General features: G+C 47.7%; 1 long non-coding RNA gene across 1 annotated transcript; it reads right to left on the bottom strand.

Annotated features, from left to right (window-relative positions):
* Positions 1 to 729: 729 nt before the first annotated feature.
* Positions 730 to 24,391, bottom strand: LOC142244539 (uncharacterized). The gene is made up of 3 exons (XR_012724583.1): positions 24,359 to 24,391; positions 2,631 to 2,774; positions 730 to 1,310 (listed from the first exon to the last, which is right to left on the bottom strand). It is a non-coding gene; the product is annotated as an uncharacterized LOC142244539 (long non-coding RNA).
* Positions 24,392 to 25,101: the final 710 nt, after the last annotated feature.

The following is a 25,101-nucleotide window of genomic DNA, read 5'->3' on the forward strand; positions in this document are numbered from 1 at the left end:
TACAATAAAGTAGGTAGTTTGTTGGATGAATGATGAGATGCTGAGCATAGTGAATCAAATACATTGGGCCAACTACTGTTCATGCTGCGGGGTAAATGGTTTACTCCTTCAGAGGGGCCCACCAGGAGAGTTACCTGTCCACCTGTGGGCCAGTCCGAGCCTGCATTTGCCTGAGAGAGTAATACCTTTAGCATTGAGCAATCTAGAGGATTACTGTGCCAACTAACGGGGGGCGAGGAGTAGCCGCACCAGAGAAAAATGAAAGTTGATGTTTAAGTGTGAAAAGGAGTGCTTGTCCAGAGATGACCAGGAGACGTAACCGGCAACTGTGAAGACTAGGAGCAAGTGTGTGCAAAGAGCCAGGTAGCTATTATATATGACAACATCAACATGTCACTGTTAAGCCGGCTTTACACGCTGCAATGTATCTTACAAGGTGTCGGCGGGCTCACGTCATAAGTGACGCACATCCGGCATTGTAAGTACATTGCAGGGAGTGACAGGTACGTGCGATTGCGATTGAACGTTAAAACGTTTATCGCATACACATCGTACCTGTCTCTAGAATTGCACGTTAGATTGTTCATCGTAACTGGGGTAGCACACATCGCAGTGTGACACCCCGGGAACGATGAACAGATCTTACCAGCGTCCTGCGGCTCCCGGCCCACAATGCGGAAGGATGGAGGTGGGCGGGATGATTACGTCCCGCTCATCTCCGCCCCTCCGCTTCTATTTGCCGGCTGCCGTGTGACATCGCTGTGACGCCGAACGTCCCTCCCACTCCAGGAAGTGGACGTTCGCCGCCCACATCGAGGTCGTATGGACGGGTAAGTACATGTGACGGGGGTTACTCGTATGTGCGGCACGTTCAACAAATTGAACGTGCCACACATACGATGAGGGCCTTGCAAATCGCATACGATATCGTATGCGAAATTGCAACGTGTAAAGCAGGCTTTAGTCACCAAATAATACTCTGTTTAATCAAATTTTATACAGCTCACCCTGTCCCCCACACATGGACTGACATGCTTCATGTGACTGGCTTACTTTATATGAATAACGATACAAATAAGAGCGAATAGCTCACTCTGTGACCAATAAAATCAGTCTTAGCATGTACAATATCTATAATGTGGGGAGAGACTGTAGCCTGATTACTCTACTAGGACAGACCCAGACACGATTAGATACATGCTCTATAATGAAAAGTGGAATATACACGTGGGTTTGTAGGTGATTTGCAAATAACAGAAGCCATGGGTTCATCTCCAACCAGATATAACTTGCATTGACGTTGATTGTGTCTGGAAAAAGGAGAAGAATGAAAATAACAATAATAATGAGTATTGCCCATTTAGTTTTCTTAACCAAATACATTTAATTTCATGATTTGTTTTGAGATAATTTATGTGCTAAAACTATTGAATATTGATCAGATATATTAAAAAATATTTAGAGTTCACCTTCACTCACCTATAGTGATGAGTGAATACTAAATATTTGGGTTGAGGATATTCGTACTAAATACCTAGTACTATTCTGGTATTCATCACAAATAACAAACCTAATGCAAGTCAATGGCGAAACCGAGCATTTTTCTGGGAAATCTTCAAGAAAAAGACTCAGGTTCCTCATAAACTTGCTTTAGGTTCATTATTTGTGTCGAATACTGGAATAGTACTAGGTGGACACACAGTGTTTGGCTCTAAACTCACTGAGTATCGTGGCAGCATCTGACACTGTTCATACTGCAGAATATGTGATTTTGTTTCCTGAACAAGAAGCGGGAACTCTCCGAAACGCATAGAAAATAAATCACCAACTTGTACCCTTGAACTAATTTGTTATGCGACAGAGCGGCCTTTAACTCTTTCCATTGTATCTTGATTCCACACTGCAGAATCTGCACACTATGCTTCCTCTGGTGCTTCTGAGGTACATAGACAGGCTCGGGCTTCGACCAGTTGTGTGCTCATTAGTGATCGGGCTAACAGGAGTTAATTTCTGGTAGCCTGCTGGTAACATCTGCTGTCACATGTTTTGGGAGACCTATCACAGTTACTCCCCGCCTTTTTAAGATGGTGGAGCCTGTCTTCCCATGCCAACTATAGCTTTTGCTAAACCGGTCCGTGTTCTGTTGGGTTCCTATTGCTGGTGATTTATTGCGTGCTGCTTCGATTGTTGTGGAAATCCTATCGTCATCTGGTTATTTCCCCCCTGCTCTTTATTTCCTCCTTATCACGTATTGTGTTATATCGCTGTGTGTGCTAGCTGTGTGATAGAGTTTTTGGTTTACCACTTTGTCTTTATCTATGGTTTAAACCACTCCTATCCTGGTCCTCCCCTAGGGTGATGGATAGGTCTTATTTGATCAGGGTTGGCCAGGAGCAGGGCAAGAAAGGCAGCCCAGACATCTTCACTATTAGTGGTATCTCTGGGATTAGAGACAGCAAAGGCCCCCTAGCCTGAGGGCTGGTCTAGAAGCACTGGTTCCCTGTTATCCCCTCACACTCTGTGACATAGTTATTTGGTACAAATAACCCAAATAAATTGCATTTGCTCATCACTACTCAACTCTTGTGGTTCCTTTTGCCATTGTCTAGGTCCTTCTGCTTTATGCGTACCTGTGATGTCACACTCCTGAGCCATCCAACAGTTTTCGAGTACTTGACTTCATGCCACTACATCATGTTGGGAACCATCTTTCCACTGTTCAATGTTGCTATTCCATGTTCCAGGACGAAATAAACTGACAAAGAACAGTAAATCTGCAGGAAATGTAAAACAATATAACGTATAAGAAAAAAAATATATTTTACTCATAATAATTAACAGTAAAAAGAAAAGACACAGAAATATTCTCAATGCAAAATACTAATCACTGCAAAAAGTGGTCACAATAGACATCGACCACTAACCAAAATGAGATCACTAGGTAATGTAAGGAGGAGGTAATAGTAAATACAGGAGGAGGTAAGAAACAATATTACTATTTGCTCTCCTTATAAGATATTGCCTATATATAACCCTACCTGATCATGGAGGGTTGGTGGCACCCTAGATAAACTCTTAATATAGGAGCCCCAAACATCATCTCATGTTAGGGGACCCTATTGAAATCTAACCCTTGTGGAAACATGCAAACCTTCGAAGATGTCAGGAAGCCAGAACAACATCCATGACATATGGACAATGGATGACCATCCCTTAACGCTGCCAATCCACAAAAAGTGTCAATTTATGATTAATTGAAAATAAATGCACAAAGTTCTTGACAGATAATAAAACACCTCTGACTGAGACATAAAGCCAGGGATATCACTCCTAATAGGATATGGGGACCTCGAATAGCTACCAATCCATCTCAATCTCGATGAGTCTCCTTATTAGCGATACTGGTTCATCAGAAGGCTCCAAAGGTGGTCCATCCAAAGAAGCTTGTAGGAGTCGCAAGGATGTCAGAGTGTGGGGGTTATGTTTTTTTTCCCTTATATGTTAGATAATATTGCTACATCAATCTCCACTGTTCAGCTCTGCTACTTGAAAGTTCCAGCCCTGCTACATCAGCCTCCACTGTTCAGCTTTGCTACACAGAGGTTCCAGCTCTGCTACATCAGCCTCTGCTGTTTAGTTCTGTTATTCTGTGGTTCCAACACTGTTACATATGTCACCTCTGTTCAGCTCTAATATTCCGAGGTTTTAGCACTGCTACATCAGTCTCTGCTGGTCAGTTTTGTTATTTCATGGTTCCAACACTGTTACATACTGTAAGTCACCGCTGTTCACCGCTAATGTTCCATGGTTTTAGCACTGCTACATCAGTCTCCGCTATTCAGCTCTGTTATTCCTTAATTCCAGTACTCCTTCCTCAGTCATCGCTGTGCCAGCCCTGGTGCACTGCACCATCATTGAAAATTCAGCTCTGCTGCACTGGTTCCACATAACGTTAGTGTCTATTCTGCTTCGTCGTGGATTGCCACTCATCTACTTCCATTGCTGCTGTTCCAGGTCTCCACATCCACCACCATTGTTCCAAGTTGACTGCCTGCTGCTCCAGCACCACATGTCATGGATATGACAGAGAGTACTGTAGTGTCCGGCAATAGAAGATCACAGTGTCACAGGCTGCACAAAATGCTTCATGACTTTCTATTGTTCAGTATTCAGTGTACTGGTAGTACCTCTGCTGGGTTTTCATCCTTTTCCCATTAAGACCCAGTGGAGCCTGTCTTCCCTTTAGCTGCTAATCATCTGTATTTCCTCTTGGGATTAAATACTCTCATTTTCCCTGGACTGGTGCAGGTGATATCATTCAGTTCATTCAAGCTCTGGTTGCAAGCAGGTGGCTTGTACTCCTCTGTTGTATTGTTGCTGTAATGTTGCTGAACTTCTACCTGAGTCATCTGTGGATAAGTAGTTCATGCACTTTTTCTCCCTGTGTGTCCTCCTTGTTGTCTTTTTTAGTGTTTAGTGGGGTTGACAAAGAGCTTATCTCATCCGTTCCCTATTTAGGGCCCAGCACTAGGGATAGCTAGGGTCAGGTATCTGGCTTGGCGCATAGGTGTAGAACCTATCTAGGGTGGTGAGGACCCCAGGGATCAGTAGTAGGTTTGGTCTGGGGGTCACCATCTTCCCTTTCCCTAGACACAGGGTTTACCTCCCCTTTCGCCGTTCGCTTGGTGCTTCCCCGTACCTAGCGTGACACCACCTGTTTGTGTTGCATTCCTGTATCATTACAGCCACTGTTCTATAAATTATACAAATGTTTCTTGAAAAAAAAGAAGACTTTGTATTGTAAATTATGTTCCTTTTATTGAGTTGACTTTAACTGTACATAGTAAAAGGAAACTTTAATTTTCCACATAAAAAGAGCTCGGCATTCTGCCTACTTTGCCAGCAAGTATAAAATTCTGTAGCATAGATCATAGCTCTGAGATATGAGCAAATGCTTCCAATCTGGCATTCACAAGGTGCTCTATGTATGGCTTGATGTATGGCTCGTATTTCCTGTATTTATTACATGTGAAGCAAAGAAATAATAGAGGGAATAAAATGTTTGTATCAAGAAAGCCAACAGCTGTCCATGCTGCCTCTCAGTAAGTCAAGGCACGTGGCTGGATATATATATATTCACTCGACATGAGAGTTGGACTTTTTTTTATCCACAATTGTAGACAGACAGGCTGTGGTGGAAAAGGAAAACGGAAAACTTCTGACAAACACAGGTTAGGGATCACATTTCATGCAAAAATCTACAAATTTGGTGGAATGAGAGATTAAACAAATAGATACTCGAGTGTTAAATATCGTAATGATCAAATGCTAGGCAGTTTTTAAAAGTGATAAAGAATCATTTGAAACTGATAGAAAGGTCATCAACCAGACTATAGGGTACTTTACACACAACGATATTGCTAACGATATATCGTCAGGGTCACGGTGTTCGTGACGCACATCCGGCGCCGTTAGCGATATCGTGTGTAACTAAAAGGAGCGACGATCAACAATCGCAAAAACGTCAAAAACCGTTGATTGTTGACACGTCGTTTCTTTTCATATCGTTGGTGGTGCATGCCGCTGGTTGTTCATCATTCCTGCGGCATCACACATCGCTGTGTGTGACACCTCAGGAACGACGAACATCATCTGTGGTGCCCCTGAGGCTTCCGTCGCCACAGAGACATTGCACCTCAGCCAGAGGTGTGATGTCCCATCCTGGGTAAGGAAAGGGGTAAACGCCGGTCCACAGGCAAATTCACACTACACCCATTGTTAGGCATATTTTGGGACCGCGGATAGTGGCAGCTACCCCCCATGCTGCATGCTGGAGGGCCTTAAGACCCATCTCTTCTCCCATAGGGTGGGGCCTAGCAACTGGGAAAGTGGGTGGAGCCAACAGCAAGAGTAGAGCAGAGACAGGAAGGTCAAGTGTAGTCAGATAGTCTGAGAGAGGAGAAGAGTGAGGAGTGAAACAGAGAGAGAGGTTGAAACCTCAGAACAGCAAGAGAAAGTGAAGTTTCCTGGTGGAGACCCTGGGGCCCAGCTAGGCTCAGGTGACACCACAGTAGTGAACTACAGAAAGGATTCCAGGGCCACTGCAAGGCTTTCAAGCTTGTGGCCTTTTCCACTAAGTCATCGGGTGGAGGGATCAGGCTGCATACAGGGGACGGTCCCTAGAAACTGGAGGAAGAGAAGTCATTTTCCAAAAGTGAACACCGAGGCCCAGGGTGGTTGCAAGCGCCCCGGGCCACATCCCACTGTAGAACCCCTGGGAATAGGGCCCAGTTCCATCCAGGCAAGCCTTCTTGTCCAGAGCCTATAGTGAAGGCCAAGACAGGTTTATCCGGAAAAGTCAAGGCTTTTAAGACAGCCGAGGGAAGGGACACAACAGAAGGGTGCACTGGCTTTTACTCCCCAAATTACCCGGGATCGGCAGGGGTCCCTGACAAGGGGATCCCAGCGCACCAGTGGGCGACCAGTTTGCGACATTCATGAACCAGTGAGTAAAACCTTGAAACTGCACCACCTGGTGTTGCCTCCATTATTTCACCTGCACTGAACCATCTACAACACCCTCATAGACTTTAATAGGCACCAACGGTTGCCCCGGGGCACCGCTCCACCTGTGGGGAGCAGGACCATCCCAGCTGCCATTCCACCAGCCCCGGAGGCCCCATACAGCAGCGGCGGCTTAATAGCCGCAAACCACAGGTGGCGTCATGAATACAAACTTTAATAATCACCACCCCCACTGAAGCCATATTAGTTGAACCCGCCAGGGTCACGGAGTCGGGCCCCGCCACCACTGACTACCTCCCGGACTAGTCTGGCCCGGCACCGGGTGTCCCAAATCCCTGGGGTGGGCAAGTCACATCCTACCTGCGTCCACCGGAAAGGAGGAAGGAAGGAGGTGGGCGGCATGTTCCGGCCGCTCATCTCCTCCCCTCCTCTTCTATTGGGTGGCTGTTTTCTGACGCCACTGTGACGTCGCTGTGACGCCGAACGCACCGCCCCCTTGAAGGAGGGATTGTTCGGCAGCAACAGCGACGTCACTGAACAGGTATGTGTGTGTGACCCTGCCGTAGCGATCTTGTTCGTTACGGCTGCGATCACCACATATCGCACGAACGATGGGGGCGGGGGCTATCGCTTGCGACATCTAGCGATGTCGCAGGGTGTAAAGCACCCTTTAGTGTCACACAAGATGCTTGCTGTCTACAGAAAATAGCTGAGCAATGTGTTCCCCAAGAAGCAGGACTTACAAAGCTCATGTCTATATAAAGGGGCAGCAACCAGACTCACCATCTCCTAGAAATCAGAGCAATACGGGCATTGAAATGGTTTCTAGTTCTTTAAAGCACACCAATCACCAGGATTTTCGTATATAACCTAAAGCCAGTGCTATACTGGCACTATCAGGCTGATTCTATACATACCTGTAGTGGTCAGCTCGGATGTTTAGATTTTAAAACCCAAAAAAGTAAAGTTTATAAAATCAGCAGCTTCTTGACTGACAGCAGCTGAGGATCAGATAATATCTGGGGGGTATTGATAGTTATCCCCTCCCCCTGTTAGAATTAGCATTAGTATTATACAAACGATTCACTTTTTACTTGTAGGACCTGTGCTGAGGTCATACCCATGTGACCAGAAGACGCAGGGCCTCAACCAACAAAACTGATACCACGAAGCAACATTTTTCTGTTGGCTGAGGCCCCGCCCCTTCTTGTCACATGGGTATGACCTCACACTGGTCCTACAAGGTAAAAAGTAAATTGTTTGTATAATACTTATGCTAACAGGGGGAGTGGATAACTATGAATACCCACCAGATATCTGATTCTGAGCTGCTGTCACTCAAGACGCTGTTGATTTTATAAACTTTACTTTCTTAAAGGCCACGTCACACTAAGCAACATCGCTAGCAACATCGCTGCTGAGGCACGACTTTTGTGACATAACAGCGATGTTGCTAGCGATGTTGCTGTGTGTGACATCCAGAAACAACCTGGCCCCTGCTGTAAGGTCGCTGGTTGTTGCTGAATGTCCTGGACCATTTTTTAGCTGTTGCTCTCCCGCTGTGAAGCACACATCACTGTGTGTGACAGCGAGAGAGCAACAACTGAATGTGCAGTGAGCAGGGAGCCGGCTTCTGCGGACGCTGGTAACCAATGTAACTATCGGGTAACCAAGAAGCCCTTTCCTTGGTTACCCGATATTTACCTTCGTTACCAGCGTCCGCCGCTCTCACACTGCCAGTGCCGGCTCCCTGCTCCCTGCACACATAGCCAGACTACACATCGGGTAATTAACTCGATGTGTACTCTGGCTAGGAGTGCAGGGAGTCAGCGCTAAGCGATGTGCGCTGGTAACCAAGGTAAATATCGGGTTGGTTACCCGATATTTACCTTAGTTACCAAGCGCAGCATCACTTCCACACGTCGCTGCTGGCTGGGGGCTGGTCACTGGTTGCTGGTGAGATCTGCCTGTTTGACAGCTCACCAGCAACCCGTGTAGCGACGTTCCAGCGATCCCTGCCAGGTCACGTTGCTGGTGGGATCGCTGGAGCTTTCGTTAGTGTGACAGTACCTTAAGTTTCGAAACCTAAACATCCGAGCTTACCACTACAGGTATGTATAGAATCAGCCTGATAGTGCCAGTATAGCACAGGCTTTAGGTTATATACCAAATTCCTGGTGATTGGTTCCCTTTAAGGCTATGTTCAGACAAAAGTTGCCAATTTTGGACCAGACAGTATTGTACTTTGTGCACTTGTCCTCAATGCATTGTGCACATGGACAACATATGGGACAAAGGATTGTTCACCTAAACATAACCTAAAACTGATTGTTTGTGGCCAGGCACACACGAACCCCTGGCAAGCAAAAACACACAGGCTACACAATACAACGGTGGGCCCTGGTGCTAGGGAAAGGGGAGCAGGGTCACCTCCTAAACTCACCTGAGGCTGATCCCTGCACTCCCTAATGTCCCTATATAGAATCTTTCACTCCTGTCGCCAATCATGTGCCTATCCCTGTCTTACCCTGGACTCAGCCCTGTATAGTGTGCAGAAAGCGAGAACGCTAGTCTCACTCTAGAGTAAAGACACAGAGAGGAATAGACAGACAGGGGTAAAATAAACAGCAATCATACAAAGCACTCCAAACAAAAGGTAATAATGAGGAACGGACCAGAGGGGAAAACTCCAAAAGGACTAAGGAAGGGAAAAACAGCACAACTTTCACACAGCAAATGTTTTCTGAATGGCTTCTTGGTCCTCAGCTCACAGGTTAACTCTAGAGGCAGGTAAAACATAAATTATCACAAGCAATTTACATGGGCTGGGGTAGAAGTCTTAATAGCAGAGGTAATTAGCGATAGTGAACAGCTGACTATTGCGTTCATTCAGAGTTCCGGAGACCACAGGATCTACTTAACCCTAGCAGCGCTGGAAAAAGTAGAATCTGCACATCCAGTAGTATTAAACTGAGCAAGTGTGTATGAAGCCCTGCGCTGTGATCTCCTGACACCAGAAATAGGAGGGACCACTCTCCATTGTAGTACCCTCTTGAAACCCGTTGTTAGAAAATGCCATGAATATTAGATTGCTGGTGGTTTTGCTGTTTGTCTTCACAAAAATAAACTGTTTTAAACATGTTGTCTATGTTTGAGAGCAAAGTTTCAAGTCACTCTTTGTAAGCGAATGGTCGTATGACCACATGTATGCATCATTGCATATGCACCTATTTTTTGTCTAGTCTTGTGTTTTGTGTTTGTACTTTTTTTTGTCTTTAAGCTAATTCGTTATTCTATTTGTGCTCACCTGATTTTTTTTATTTTTCCACTTTGTCAACGGAGTCTAGCAATTCTAGAAGTTTTCAACTGATGTATCAAAATTTGGCACAGCTCTATTTCAATCCCCTTTGGGGTGATTTTCTGAACTTAATTAAAAAATCTCAACTTTTGAAAAAGTTGAGTCTCTTTGCTTAAAAAGTCGCAAAAAGGATAAATTGAAGGAAAAATTCCCATTTTTGCCATTGTGCGCCGGTATTAGCTAATTTGATCAATTGGGCACAAAAAATGTCAGCGAATATGAGACAAAGAAAGAAAAGTGAATTTAAGAAAATGCAAATCATGATTAGGGATACAGTACTTTTATAGAATCCCCCAAAAAGACAAGACAGGACAGTAAGGAAAGCAAAGCAAAGTGGGTACTGGTCTGAATCCAGTTCCAGTTGTCATTTTTATCAGCTACACATAGAATGAAGAATAATAAACCAAACAGCTGAAAAATGCAGACAGATAACTAATGTCCTTGTAATATTATTTATTGAGCCGAAAAGGTCAGTGAACTATTTCTTATAAATAAACCCCTATTATACAGGAACTATTCACAGATAAAGGAACAGAGCTTCCTCCCGTGGTGTATTATTCTTTCCATGATGCTGGATAATTGAAGGATAATGGAAGGATGGAGAAAGATTACTTCTCAGGATAAAGAAGTGGAGAGGAATGTAAAGCTGACCACACAATCACTGATATGGGAGAATGATAGTAGTTCCTTTATACATGTCTGATCATTGAAATTGCAAAACCAAGAAGGACAATCTGTGTAATTATGAAAATCACAGGAACATGTTTATGATCTGTATATGATGGAAACATTTCCAAAATACTGTATCTCGATATATTCAGTATTGAGTATGAGCGCCATGTGCGGAAAGCCCCACAATTAAAGCCATGTCTGCTATCAGTAAAGTTATTATTGGTCATCTAAGGAATGTTCTGCTGTACTCCATGTACTTGAACAATTCATCAAGATCCGCACTTGGCAGCTCCCTATCATAGCTGTCTCTCTGTATTATGAGACTAGTGGCAGATTCAGGACTTGAGAGTCATTTCCATTCTTGACTCTCAATATCATGTTTTCCTTTCCTTTGGCGGTCGTAGGGTTAATGTCAGTATTCCTTGCTGTCCAGCAGGCTAATTACCAGCTCAGATGTTTTTGGTTTGGGACCACTCCCAGTCCCTTATTCTTTTTGCCATTTGGATGCTGGTCCTGGAGTTTGAAGGAGCTGTTGAAACCCTCTGTTAACCCTCGGTCACATACAATAGGCCTGACAGGCACATCTCTTTTACTTTAATTTCTCCTTCCTCACCATATTGTGAGGAAATCCCCTCCCTCCAGGCAGTCTCCTGTCTCTAGCAGCTCTGTGAAACCTCATACCACAGTTGGATTGCAGAGCTTCAGGAGGACAGATATAACTGCACTAATCTCTCAGGCTCATTGTATGTGAACACGTCACACTCAATATGGTTGGTATTTTATGTTTTTATTCATCACATGCTCTGCAAGTGTAATTTTTCTGGCGAAACTTCAGGATCTAATTCTGATTGAATATGTGTTTAATAGTACTTAATGTACCTTAAAATTAAGTTTGTTTCCGTAAATTTTCTTTGTAGAGTTTTTTGACAGAGTCGAACTGGGAACTATTTGGCGGGAGTTTTGAAATGTTTGTATTTCAGAGTTATTAGTTTTATGTTAAGTAAATGGGTTTTTATTGCACCTGATTATGTGTAGTCTCTTTTATTACATCCCTATGAAGGTCACTGATCACTTTTAGAGCACTGAAATTGCAAACATTAGATATTATAGGTATTTTTCTAGCCTGCGCCTGACAGTCACATTGTATGTGAACTCGTTAGAACCGATATTGTATGTGACGGACGGTTAAAGTTGCTGTGGTGGTTGTATTCTTGGTGCTGACTGCAGCTGTCTGTTGTAGTGTTTTCCCCTGTCTGTCTTGCTTTCCATGTGTGTTGTTCTAGTGCAACGGTGGTGCTAGTTTCCATCACCTGCCCACTCCTTAGCCTGAGATGAGTGTAGGGTGTTTTCAGGGCTTCAGGTTCCTGCTCGGCAACAGGCGAGGAACCTGTATAGTGAGTGGCTAGGAGTGAGGTTACAATGGCAGGTAAGTGGAGGAGGTGTCCATCTTCCCTCTCACTAGTCCTAGAGTCCTCTGTTGTTAATGTTCTCCCGGTGCTCACCTTGTTTGTCGTGGTGTTATCCCTGTTGTGTGTTTTTCCTCACGCCAGACTTTTCCCTAGTCCACACCGTGACACTCCATTTGCAATTGCCAACCAATGATATCCCAGATGCGCTCGATGAGGAACATCCAGAGATGATGGTGGACATGGTAGGACATTTAGAGCACCTAACATTGTCGTGTTTAAAAACGGCTACTGGGACACTTTAGTAGATTGCCATACATAATGTAACTGTAAATCTGTTGATAAACCATAATTAGCCTGACATTTACCAAAAGTGTCCATTTGGCATACATTTAGCGAAGGTTGACAACAGGGACTTAGAGAGAGGGGGACAACTTATGGTTCGCTCTATCCTTATTACTATTAGGTCTTAAGAACCACTATGAAACTGTATCATTAGCATACAAAGTGTGGTGACATGGTCCAAGGGTCTTGTAAAGGGACTGAAAGGAGGAAACTCCTCTGTCTTGGGTATCCATCTCCAGCGTCTTCTGCCACCAGCCATTTCCTGCAGTGACTAAAGCGGGCTTTACACGCTGCGATATTGGTCCCGATAACGCTAGCGTGGGTACCCGCCCCCATCTGTTGTGCGACACGGGCAAATCGCTGCCCGTGCCGCACAACATCGCCCAGACCCGTCACACGTACTTACCTGCCCGGCGACGTCTCTGTGACCGGCGAACCGCCTCCTTTCTAAGGGGGCGGTCCGTGCGGCGTCACAGCGACGTCACTGAGCGGCCGCCCAATAGCAGCGGAGGGGCGGAGCTGAGCGGGACGTAACTTCCCGCCCACCTCCTTCCTTCCACATAGCGGCCGGGAGGCAGGTAAGGAGAGCTTCCTCGTTCCTGCGGCGTCACACGTACCGATGTGTGCTGCCGCAGGAACAAGGAACAACCTCGTTACTGCTGCAGTAACGATTTTTGAGAATGGACCCCCATGTCACCGATGAGCGATTTTGCACGTTTTTGCAACGATGCAAAATCGCTCATCGGTGTCACATGCAACGGCATCGCTAATGCGGCCGGATGTGCATCACAAAATCCGTGACCCCAACGACTCTGCATTAGCGATGTCGTAGCGTGTAAAGCCCCCTTTAGCCACCATATTATAATGTAGAGTTACAAATAACATGGCGTCATATAACGTGGATAACATCCCAGTAATAAAGGCGATTCTAAAGGTGGCAGGTCCTCAAAGACACCAAGATGGCTCAGTGAAGCTCATAACAGTGATCAGATCGAATAAGACAGGTGACGGTTGGATCAGTGTTCATTTTCTAACCTCTTCCCAGTTCTTTACAATTGAATTGCAAAAAGATTGAGTTCTGAAGAAATTGATTTTTTGGTGAAATTCGAGGTGAATTCAATTTAGATCTAAGCAATTTGCCCAGCTCTAATACTTTTTGATTTTTGCTATGGCCAATAAATGACCTTTTACCTTCACCTTAATAGTATAGAAAAGTGTAGTTGACTACATTTAGGATCACATCTGTATGAATATAAAATATAATATTTTGCCATTTATCTTTGAGTGTCAGTGGCGATGACATCCGGCATAAACAATCTACGGTAATCACCTAATGAATGCTCATTCATTGGCGATTGCCAACAGGTTTACATCTATGAACTCTCATCTGTGCTGCCAGTATTTATATATTTGGATGCTACATGCACACACAGTATGTGACACAAACATTGTATGTTACACACATTTGTATATATACATAGTAGACACACTGAGAACATACATACACTCATATGTATACACAGGATACCTACATACACAAATATATGTATGGATAGCGCACAAACATACATATTGTCAATAAGTATGTGCTCTATATTGTCATGGCTGTTAGTGGGTGTCTCACACCTTCTCATCGCCATCCTACTCAGTTCATTCACCACTCTGTTCCCCCTAGTGGCAAGAGTTCTTGCTGAGCTGCTCTGCAGCACTCACAGTTCTGCTGCATTCTTCTGTCTGGAGACTCTCCACCTGGCTATAGGAGTGACCAGACTCTGCTGGATTTTTTTGTCCACTGCCAGCAGGTGTCATGTTAGACAGCTCCTTCCTTCACACCTTGCCTGATTAAAGTTTTAGTCTGACTTTGCCTTGTTCTCTGTCTTGCTGTGTTCTGCTCTGCTCCTCCTGATATCGATGAGATTTGCCTTCCATTTTGTCACGGCCGGGCGGTCGGGCAGACCCAGGAGGTGGATCCACTGGACCGAACTCTCTGAGATGGTGGTAGGGAGTCCGGCAGCTGAAGCACTGATGGGCAGTAGAACAGTCCGTGCAAGTGAAGGCAGCGGAGGAGTCCCAGGGACCACGGAGTCACAGAAGGTGGTCTTGGTGACGTAGCTCAGGTTCGGAGGCCGAGGTGATATCAGGCGGGGTCCGGAACCTCTGGAGCAAGATGACGGGTCACCGCAGGGATCCGGGATGGTACGGACTGTCAGATGGCAGACGGACAGCGTGCGGGGATCAGGACACGGCAGACTGGATGGCGAGGCAGGTACGGCTCTACAAAGACAGATAGGTGAGTACAGGCACATAAACACCAAGAGACCTGACTCCTAGCTCAGGGAACACGAAGATCAGGCCCCGCCCCCTTGGACAATGACCCCCTATATACCCTGTACCTGTGCAACCTCATTTCCTGTTAATGGACGCTGGCCCTTTAAGAAAGGGTCAGTGACCGCGCGCGCGCCCTAATGCGCATGCGCGCCGCCCGGGTGCCAGAAGCCAGGGAAGGAGGCTGCGAGGAGGACGCAGGGGAGCCGGCCAGGTCCAGGGAAGCTGTCGGGCGCCGGGATCGGGGGCCCGGAGCCCTGGGACGGACGGAATCCGGTGACTGGGGAGCGGAGAGCGTGGCAGGTGAGCCGGGGAACGGGGGTGAGGACCCGGGGAGCGTGACAGTACCCCCCCCCCCACGCCCCCCTCCCCGCAACCGGGACATGAAGGCACGGATAAGAGGAGTGCCCACGTTCTCCCTGGGCTCCCAAGACCTATCCTCAGGACCATACCCTTCCCAGTCCACCAGGAAGAACTGTCGACCTCGTACGGTCTTCATGGCCACGATATCCCTTACCGCATAGATGTCATCATCGGCAATAGGAGGAGGGGCCGGACTGGCAGCAGCGGAGAAGGGACCAAGGACAACCGGCTTGAGCAGAGAGACGTGGAAGGAGTTGGGTATCCTCATCGTGGCCGGGAGCTGTAGCTTGTAGGATACCTCATTGATCTTGCTGAGGACCTTAAACGGCCCGATGTAGCGAGGACCCAGCTTGTAGGAAGGTATCTTCAATCGGATGTACTGGGAAGCAAGCCAGACCAGGTCACCAGGAGAGAAACACGGAGGATCCAGACGTCTCTTGTCAGCGTGTTTCTTCATCCGCTGGGAAGCGCGCCCAAGGGACGCTTTGACAGAGTCCCAAATGGTAGCAAAGTCACGAACTGCAGTATCAGCAGCCGGGACATCCGATGAAGGGGATATAGGCAATGGGACGGCGGGCTGGAGTCCGTAAACAACATGGAAGGGAGATTCGGAGGATGACTCACTGACGTGGTGGTTATGGGAGAATTCAGCCCAAGGCAGAAGCGAGGACCAGTCGTCGTGATGGGCGTTGACATAGTGACGTAGGTATGAGGTCACGATTTGATTGACCCTCTCCACTTGGCCGTTAGACTGAGGATGGTAAGAAGAAGAAAAGTCCAGGGTCACTCCCAGATGTTTGCATAGAGCCCTCCAGAAGCGGGAGGTGAACTGAGTTCCTCTGTCGGACACTATGTGGGATGGAAAGCCATGCAAGCGGAAGATGTGATGTATATAGGCTTCCGCGAGTTCCTGAGCAGAGGGCAGTCCGGCCATAGGAACGAAGTGGGCCATTTTGGAGAATCGATCAACCACGACCCATATGACTGTGTGCCCGGAGGATAATGGCAAGTCCGTAATAAAGTCCATTGCTATGTGTTGCCACGGGACTGAGGGTATCGGTAAAGGCAGAAGACGGCCATGGGGCAAGTGTTTGGGCGTCTTGTTCCTGGCACAGGAGGAGCAGGCAGAGACAAAAGCAGCGACGTCCGTGCGAAGGGATGGCCACCAGTAATGGCGTACAATCGCACCCCATGTTCTCTTCTGACCAGCATGCCCGGCTGTTTTTGAGGCATGACCCCAGTGTAACACTTTTTGCCTGTCGGTATCGGAGACATAGGTCTTCCCGGGCGGTATCTGGGCTAGGGTGACAGGGGCCACCGGAATGATGTTGCTAGGACAGATGATGGGTTGGGTAGTCTCTTCCTCCTGCTCCATGGGCATGAAAGACCTGGACAAGGCATCAGCGCGTACATTCTTGTCCGCGGGTCGGAAGTGAAGCTGAAAGTCGAACCTGGCAAAGAATAAGGACCACCTGGCTTGCCGTGGGTTCAGTCGCTGAGCGGACCGCAGGTATTCTAGGTTCTTGTGGTCCGTGTAGATGATCACGGGATACACTGCACCTTCCAGGAGGTAGCGCCATTCCTCCAGTGCCAGTTTGACTGCCAAGAGCTCTCGGTCCCCGATGGTATAGTTGCGTTCAGGCGCTGAGAAGCCCTTGGAGAAGAATCCGCAAGTCACCATCTTCCCGGAGGAGGACTTCTGCATGAGCACTGCTCCGGCTCCTGAGGAGGAGGCATCCACCTCCAAGGTGAACTGGCGGTTCAACTCCGGACGGTGAAGTACAGGCGAGGAAGCAAAAGCCCGCTTCAAAGAGCCAAACGCGGCGTCGGCCGCAGGCGACCAGTCCTTTGGATTTGCCTCTTTCTTAGTCAAAGCGGAAAGTGGAGCAGTCAGAGCAGAGAAGTGAGGGACGAATTGGCGGTAGTAGTTGGCGAATCCCAGGAAGCGTTGGATTGCCTTCAGTCCAGAAGGGGGAGGCCAGTTGAGAATGGCGGAGACCTTCTTGGGATCCATCTGCAGTCCAGTCTCAGAGATGATGTACCCCAGAAAGGGGAGAGAAGACTGCTCAAAGACACACTTCTCATACTTTGCGTACAGACGGTTCTCTCTTAGTCGTCGTAGAACCAGCTGTACGTGCTCTCTGTGGGTTGGGAGGTCCGGAGAGAAGACAAGGATGTCATCTAGATATACTACCACACAGGTGTAGAGGAGGTCTCGGAACACGTCGTTCACCAGTTCTTGGAAGACGGCAGGAGCGTTACACAGGCCGAAGGGCATCACGCAGTACTCATAATGTCCATCGCGCGTATTAAACGCGGTCTTCCATTCGTCACCAGAGCGGATGCGCACCAGATTGTAAGCACCCCGAAGATCCAGCTTGGTGAACAGACGAGCTCCTCTAAGCCGGTCAAACAATTCGGGGATGAGCGGCAGAGGGTACTTGTTCTTAACAGTGATCTGATTCAGACCCCGGTAGTCGATGCAGGGACGTAAATCGCCCTCTTTTTTCTTGACAAAGAAGAAACCTGCTCCAGCAGGAGAGGAGGATCTCCGAATGAATCCCCTAGCCAGGCTCTCTGAGATGTAAGTCGACATAGCCCTTGTTTCGGCTGGAGATAAAGGATATATCCGTCCTCGTGGTGGCGTTGTTCCAGGGAGCAGGTCGATGGCACAATCGTAGGGGCGATGTGGCGGCAGTACCTCGGATTCTTTTTTATCAAAGACATCAGCAAAGGACCAATAAGCCGAGGGCAGCCCCGGTAGGTTCTCAGGAACCGGAGGTCGTCGGATGGGTTGTGTGGATTTTAGGCATCTCTCATGACACGAAGCACCCCAGCGGGTGATTTCGCCAGTGCCCCAGCTGACTGATGGTTCGTGAGTCCGTAACCATGGAAGGCCCAGCAGGATCTGATGGGACATGTGCGGAAGGACGTAGAAGGCGATGTTCTCGGTGTGAAGAGCACCGATGCGCAGTTCAACCGGCCTGGTGGTCCAGGAGATGGTGTCAGAAAGGGGTCTCCCATCCACAGAGGCAATCACCAGGGGCTTGTTGAGTGGGATAACAGGCACCTGGTATTTGTCCACGGTGGCTTGCTGGATGAAATTGCCTGCTGCCCCGGAATCAAGATAGGCCTCAGCCGTGAACCGCGTCTCTCCCGTTGTCACTTGCACGGTCCATGTGACCGGATCAGAGAGAGTCCCAGCACCTAGGGTGGCCTCTCCTACCAACCCTAGGCTTTGGAGTTTCCCGGCCTTTCCGGACAGGAACGGAGGAGGTGTGTGCCCTCACCGCAGTAAAAGCAGAGACCCTTGGCAAGCCGCTCTGCTCTACGTTGTGCAGACTGACGCACTCGGTCAATCTGCATGGGCTCGTGGACGGGACTCCCAGCTGTTGATGACTGAGGTACGGAGGGCTTCTGAGGAGGAGATGAATGCCGTAACGGGCGTCTCTCACGAGATAGCTCTTTGGAGCGCTCCTGAAAACGTATGTCCACACGAGTTGCTAGGGCAATCAGGGCATCTAGGGTGGAGGGCACGTCCCGACCCGCCAACTCATCCTTGATGCGACTCGAGAGTCCCTCCCAGAAGGCGGCTGTTAGGGCCTCATTATTCCACCCGAGTTCTGAAGCCACAGTGCGAAAACGGATGGCGTATTGGCCCACCGTCAGTGTTCCTTGACGTAGGCGGAGGAGTGATGAAGCAGAGGCAGAAGCGCGTCCCGGCTCGTCAAAGGTGCTGCGGAATGCCTGCAGGAACTGTTGAAGATCCTTGGTCATGGGGTCCTCCTTCTCCCACAAGGGGTTCATCCACGCCAGCGCCTCGCCCTCTAGGTGGGACATTATAAAGGCGACCTTGGCTTGGTCGGAGGCGAACAGATGTGGCAGCTGCGTGAAGTGAAGGGAACATTGGTTTATGAAGCCCCTGCAGGTCTTGGGATCTCCAGCATACCGAGGAGGTGACGCCAAACGGAGTCGGGAAGCATCTGACGAGGTTGCCACTGGTGCGGGGGCCATGGCTTGCCTGGCGGGGGACCTGGGTGCCGCAGGCGTCATTGATGCTTGTAATGTGTACAGGCGGGTGTCCACGGAGGTCATGAATTGCAGCATGCGGGTCTGGACTTCACGCTGGCGTTGGAGTTCCTCTTGCAGGGCCATTAGTGCTGCAGCGGGATCCATGGCCTGATCTTACTGTCACGGCCGGGCGGTCGGGCAGACCCAGGAGGTGGATCCACTGGACCGAACTCTCTGAGATGGTGGTAGGGAGTCCGGCAGCTGAAGCACTGATGGGCAGTAGAACAGTCCGTGCAAGTGAAGGCAGCGGAGGAGTCCCAGGGACCACGGAGTCACAGAAGGTGGTCTTGGTGACGTAGCTCAGGTTCGGAGGCCGAGGTGATATCAGGCGGGGTCCGGAACCTCTGGAGCAAGATGACGGGTCACCGCAGGGATCCGGGATGGTACGGACTGTCAGATGGCAGACGGACAGCGTGCGGGGATCAGGACACGGCAGACTGGATGGCGAGGCAGGTACGGCTCTACAAAGACAGATAGGTGAGTACAGGCACATAAACACCAAGAGACCTGACTCCTAGCTCAGGGAACACGAAGATCAGGCCCCGCCCCCTTGGACAATGACCCCCTATATACCCTGTACCTGTGCAACCTCATTTCCTGTTAATGGACGCTGGCCCTTTAAGAAAGGGTCAGTGACCGCGCGCGCGCCCTAATGCGCATGCGCGCCGCCCGGGTGCCAGAAGCCAGGGAAGGAGGCTGCGAGGAGGACGCAGGGGAGCCGGCCAGGTCCAGGGAAGCTGTCGGGCGCCGGGATCGGGGGCCCGGAGCCCTGGGACGGACGGAATCCGGTGACTGGGGAGCGGAGAGCGTGGCAGGTGAGCCGGGGAACGGGGGTGAGGACCCGGGGAGCGTGACACATTTACTCTGACATCTCCTCTCCTGATCTCTGCTATGCTTCCTGAACCCATGCTAACTGCCCCGATCTCGGATTGCATAACTACATCTATTCCTGTGCCCTTTGTAGACCTAGAAACTGCCCTGGAGTGCTACCCGGTGACTACATGCAGCCCAGCCTATCCTCACCGTCGGAAGCCCTAGTGAAGACCAGGAAGTGGCTTAGTTACACCCCTCCAGGGAAGACTAGCACATGGTCTATACCCAGCAGGCATCGCAATGGCTCAGTTTCAGGACTCAATCTGGTGACCTTGTGCTGTATGGTTAGTTTCCCCTTTGTTGAACTACAGCCTGTTTTGTCTCTGCTGATGGTTCTTTTGTTCTTGCTTTCATTTAATTGGTTTGCTTTTCTTTAAGTGTTTTTCATTTTCCATTTTGTTTTTGTTCTATCACATTTTTTTTTTTTTTTTTATACAAACCCTTCTCCTAGGACATTTGCTGGCTATATTTCCAGGCTGATAGGTGGTTCGAGTTCCAGATCCTCAGCTAGAGGTTTAACCTAAAGGTAAACCCCAGTTTTTTTTCTTTACAGAGAATTTGTTAGGTATTCCTCTCCCGGAACCTCTTCCTTTTTGCTTGATTTGGGTGTCTGGGAGATTTTATGTTTTCCACTTGTTTCTTGGTCCTATTTATTTTCCCTCTATAAGTCATGTACATGTGTTAGCTTCTCACCTTGAGTACTGATGTCTCCCGCCAAGCTTCTCTCACCCTTTGTTAGTATTGTGTCACAGCCTCCTCTCTGATTATTTAGGAGGTACGAGAAACCCCTTGATGGCCTTTCAGGGAGCCAGGTCTGAGGCGGTGTTTTTAATTGTGTGATTAGGGTATTTTCTATTCTGTACAGGAATAAGTTCAGTGCATTTGCTGTGTTTCACCTATTTAGTCGTTCTATCTTCTGTTACCTATGTGAATGTGGGAGCACGTACAGCCAGGCAGATCAAAGTGCACATGCGCAGGAGCATAATGGCGACCTCTGTCTGAATGATGCAGGATGCGTCAGAACGGCGATTGCACAAGATGGAGGTGGCGCCAGACCGAGAGCAGCGACACCCATCTGACCGGACGCCCCTTAGGTGAGTTTTATAAAGGGTTTTTTACATTCTATAGACCGACCCGGCTCTTATATACAGTATTCCGGAATGCAGTATATAAGGGCTAACTGGTGGTGGCCGCAACTCATAACGGAAACACCTGGTGACAGATTCCCTTTAAGTATAATACTGACCGTAATATAAAGTGTAATATACATTTTTCCCATAAATGTCACATCCCAGATGGGCAGCATCTTTCTTTTCTTGAAAATTATCAGCTGACATAGAAGCTGCACTGGCTCAAAACATGTAGACCACACTTGGTAAATAGGGTTCACATACAGTATAATACAGATAAGAAAAACGAAGCTACAGCACACAGAGACTAATATGATTATGAGATCATTTTAAAGGGAGGAGTAATAAAGACATGGTCATGTAGATAACGGCTGGCAGCTACATGTAATAAAAACCTAAAACTATACAGATACAGGACAAGTATATATAACATGCAAATGTCTCCATCCACTGATAATAAATGTTTTCGGTCATTTTATCAGTCATTTACAGATATAGATTACTTAAAATGCTTATAAGGGATTGTCCAAAATTAGAAAAACTTGCCGTTTTTTTTAAAATAAAAAACATTTGTCTATGGATTGTGTCTGACATTGCAGATCTTCTCCACTGAAGTGAATAGAGCTAAGTTGCAATACCATACACAACCTGTAGATAGGAGTGGCACTATTTATTTTCTTTAAAGAATTGAAAAACCAAAGCAGCTATGGTCTTCTAATCCCATACAACTCATTTTGATGTTATTTTCAAAATCATAGTAAACACAATAGCAATAGGCAAAAAGCCAACTTTTTTAAAAGTGTGAGGGATACACCCACAAGTAAGACCACTGTATGGAAAACATCCCTAACACTTTAAAAAAAAAAAAAGATTTAGACATCACTCAAACTTGCGCACAAAGAATTGGTCCCATTCACATTCAGAAAAGTGGGATGAATGAAATCCGTTTGGTAATCTCTATGTATAATGTGAGTGTTATGTGAGTGTGCAACTGTTTTCTCGTCTGGCAGCTATTAATCAACATTCATTTACAGGACCATTTACAGCAGGGGCTTTTTAAATTCCTAAGGCCACATTGCCATACTGAACCAATCCCAAGAGCAGCAAAAACATTTAATGTTGTACTTACATGAATACATCACCAGAACCACCATCAGAACATTAGTACATCACCAGAAGCAAGTTTTAAGTAGTTGAGAAGGAGTTAGACAGTTTCCGCTCCCAAGAAATCTGCGTGAACACATGGTAAATTAAACTGAGCAGAAACTCAGGAAATCCTTCTTATAAAATTCTCAAAACTTCGAGATTTCAGATTACGTTTTAACATAGTCATGAAGTATGTCATGAATTACTACGTGTAGAAGATCAGAACCACAGTCAGTACATGTATACAGCACTAAGCATAGTGCATCAAATAATTGTAATATATCCTTACTATGTTAAGGAGACACTGCGAGTTGTTGTCACCAGCCACCATCAAACAGTGGACCAAAAGGAATATCAATATTAGGATGTAGTCAATACCACAAATACATATTAACATTCAGTTACCTTATAGATGACATCTTCTCTGATTGGAGAGATGATGGAGTCCCATACCGTCTCATGACCAGAACTAAACTGTGGCCCCCTCAGGGATGGAAAGGACAGGAGTGTGATGGCAACACAGATAAGACAGACAGGGGGGAAACAAAATGCAGATACACTGCAAGCTCACAGGAACAAACAGTAAGAAGCTAAGGAGAAAAGCAAGAGACGTAAGGCAGCAAAAATAGGACAACAATGGTTATCAGCACAACAGCTCACAGCAATGATGTACTCCAACCACCATTAAGTCTGGATCACAACCCCTCACCAAACCAGAATGGAAAAGATAGAGCTGGCATTAAAGAAAGTCTCAAGCCAGCATGTATATGAGGAGAGTGAATGTGGCTCTCTCACAGCATGTGATCAAAGGAGACTAACAAGCAGCCCAGCAGAGATTTAAGGCCGCTTTACATGCTGCGATCTCGCTAGCGAGATCGCTAGCATGCGTACCCGCCCCCATCGTTTGTGCGTCACGGGCAAATCGTTGCCCGTGGTGCACAAAATCGCGCAGACCCGTCACACTACTTACCTGCCTAGCAATGTCGCTGTGACCGGCGAACTGCCTCCTTTCTAAGAGGGCGGTTCGTTCGGCGTCACAGCGACGTCACTAAGCGGCCGCCCAATAGAAGCGGAGGGGCGGAGATGAGTGGGACGTAACATCCCGCCCACCTCCTTCCTTCCTCATTGCGTGCGGCCGCAGGTACGGTCATGTTCCTCGTTCCTGCGGTGTCACACACAGCGATGTATGCTGCCACAGGAACGACGAACAACATCGTACCTGCAGCAGCAACGATAATTGGGAATAGGGGGGCATGTCACCGATTAGTGATTTTGAACGTTTTTGCGACGATTCAAAATCGCTCATAGGTGTTACACGCAACGACATCGCTAACGCGGCCAGATGTGCGTCACAAATTACGTGACCCCAAAGCGATGTCGCAGCGTGTAAAGCACCCCTAACTCTTGCTAGCCTGCCTATGAACTACAAGTCTGTGGCTCAACACCCGAGTCTGCCTGCGCTGATCTTAGACATCAGACAAGGTAGCAGGCAGAGTGCCAGAATCAGAGATCCTGATGCTGCCATGACAGACAGCAAAGTTTCTAAAGTCCTCTTTGTGACAAATATCCCCCACACTGTTCCTCTCCATAATATTCCTCCCCCCACACTGACCCTCTCCATAGTCTTCCTCGCCCCACAATGCCCCTCTCCATAATATGCCCCCTTATAGTGTTCCTCTCCATAATATCCCTAACCTGTCCTTCCATAATATTTCTTCCTACACTGTGCCTCTCCATATTATTCCTCCTTCCACATTGCCCCTCTCCATAATATGCCCCACCACACTGCCCTCTCCATAATACCCCCCACAATGTCCCTCCATAATATTCCTCCCTTCACACAGTCCTCACCATAATACCCCCCCACTGTCTCTCCATAATATTCCTCCCCCCACAGAGCATCTCTCCAAAATATCCCCCCACATTGCCCCCCCCCCTCTATACTGTCTCTATTTTCACACTGAGCCACTCCATAATCTCATCACCCCATATACATTCCCCCTTTGAAAAATATATCCTCAAATTTCCCCTTTCTATAATATTGCCCTGCCCTTTGCTATATTATGCCCCTATTCATAATATCCAAGCATAATGTGTGTGTATTGGCACACATTTAATTTTCAGCTCCTTAATGGAGCACTTACCGGGGCTGACATGTTCGCTGCCTCTTCGGTGCCAGGAGCAGTGTGATGAAATAAGCAGCATGCTGACCTTATCACGCTGCTGCATGTTGGAGCAGTGGCTGACAAGCTCTCTGCTCTACCCCAGTGGCAGCACTCAGGTTTTGAAATGTATTCTCGTCTTAGAGAAATCCATTTTTTTCTCGCACCCATAAACTTGAATAGTTGAGTCTCGTCTGATTGACGCATCCACTCACAGTATGCTACAATTTTTTTTTCAGGCCGAAAACAGCTGAGAAAATAATTGCAGATCTACAGTGCCTTATTGAATAACCTTTGTCCAAGTACAATATCTTTTTTCTCGTATTGCACTCGTACAAGTTATACGCAACTGTGAGCAAACCCAAAAGGGTGCTTTACACGCTGAGACATCGCTAGCGATTGCTAGCGATGTCGCGAGCGATAGCACCCGCCCCCGTCGTTCGTGCGATGTGTGGTGATCGCTGCCGTAGCGAACAATATCGTTACGGCAGCGTCAGACGCACATACCTGTTCAACGACGTCGCTGTGGCCGCCAAACAATTCCCCCTTCAAGGGGGAGGTGCGTTCGGCGTCACAGCGGCGTCACTAAACGGCCGCCCAATAGAAGAGGAGGGGAGGAGATGAGCGGCCGGAACATGCCGCCCACCTCCTTCCTTCCTCCTTTCTGATGGATGCAGGTAGGATGATGTTCGTCGTTCCTGCGGTGTCACACACAGCGATGTGTG

Source organism: Anomaloglossus baeobatrachus, chromosome 6 (genome assembly GCF_048569485.1).
Source record: "Anomaloglossus baeobatrachus isolate aAnoBae1 chromosome 6, aAnoBae1.hap1, whole genome shotgun sequence".
Classification (NCBI taxonomy): Eukaryota; Metazoa; Chordata; class Amphibia; order Anura; family Aromobatidae; genus Anomaloglossus; species Anomaloglossus baeobatrachus.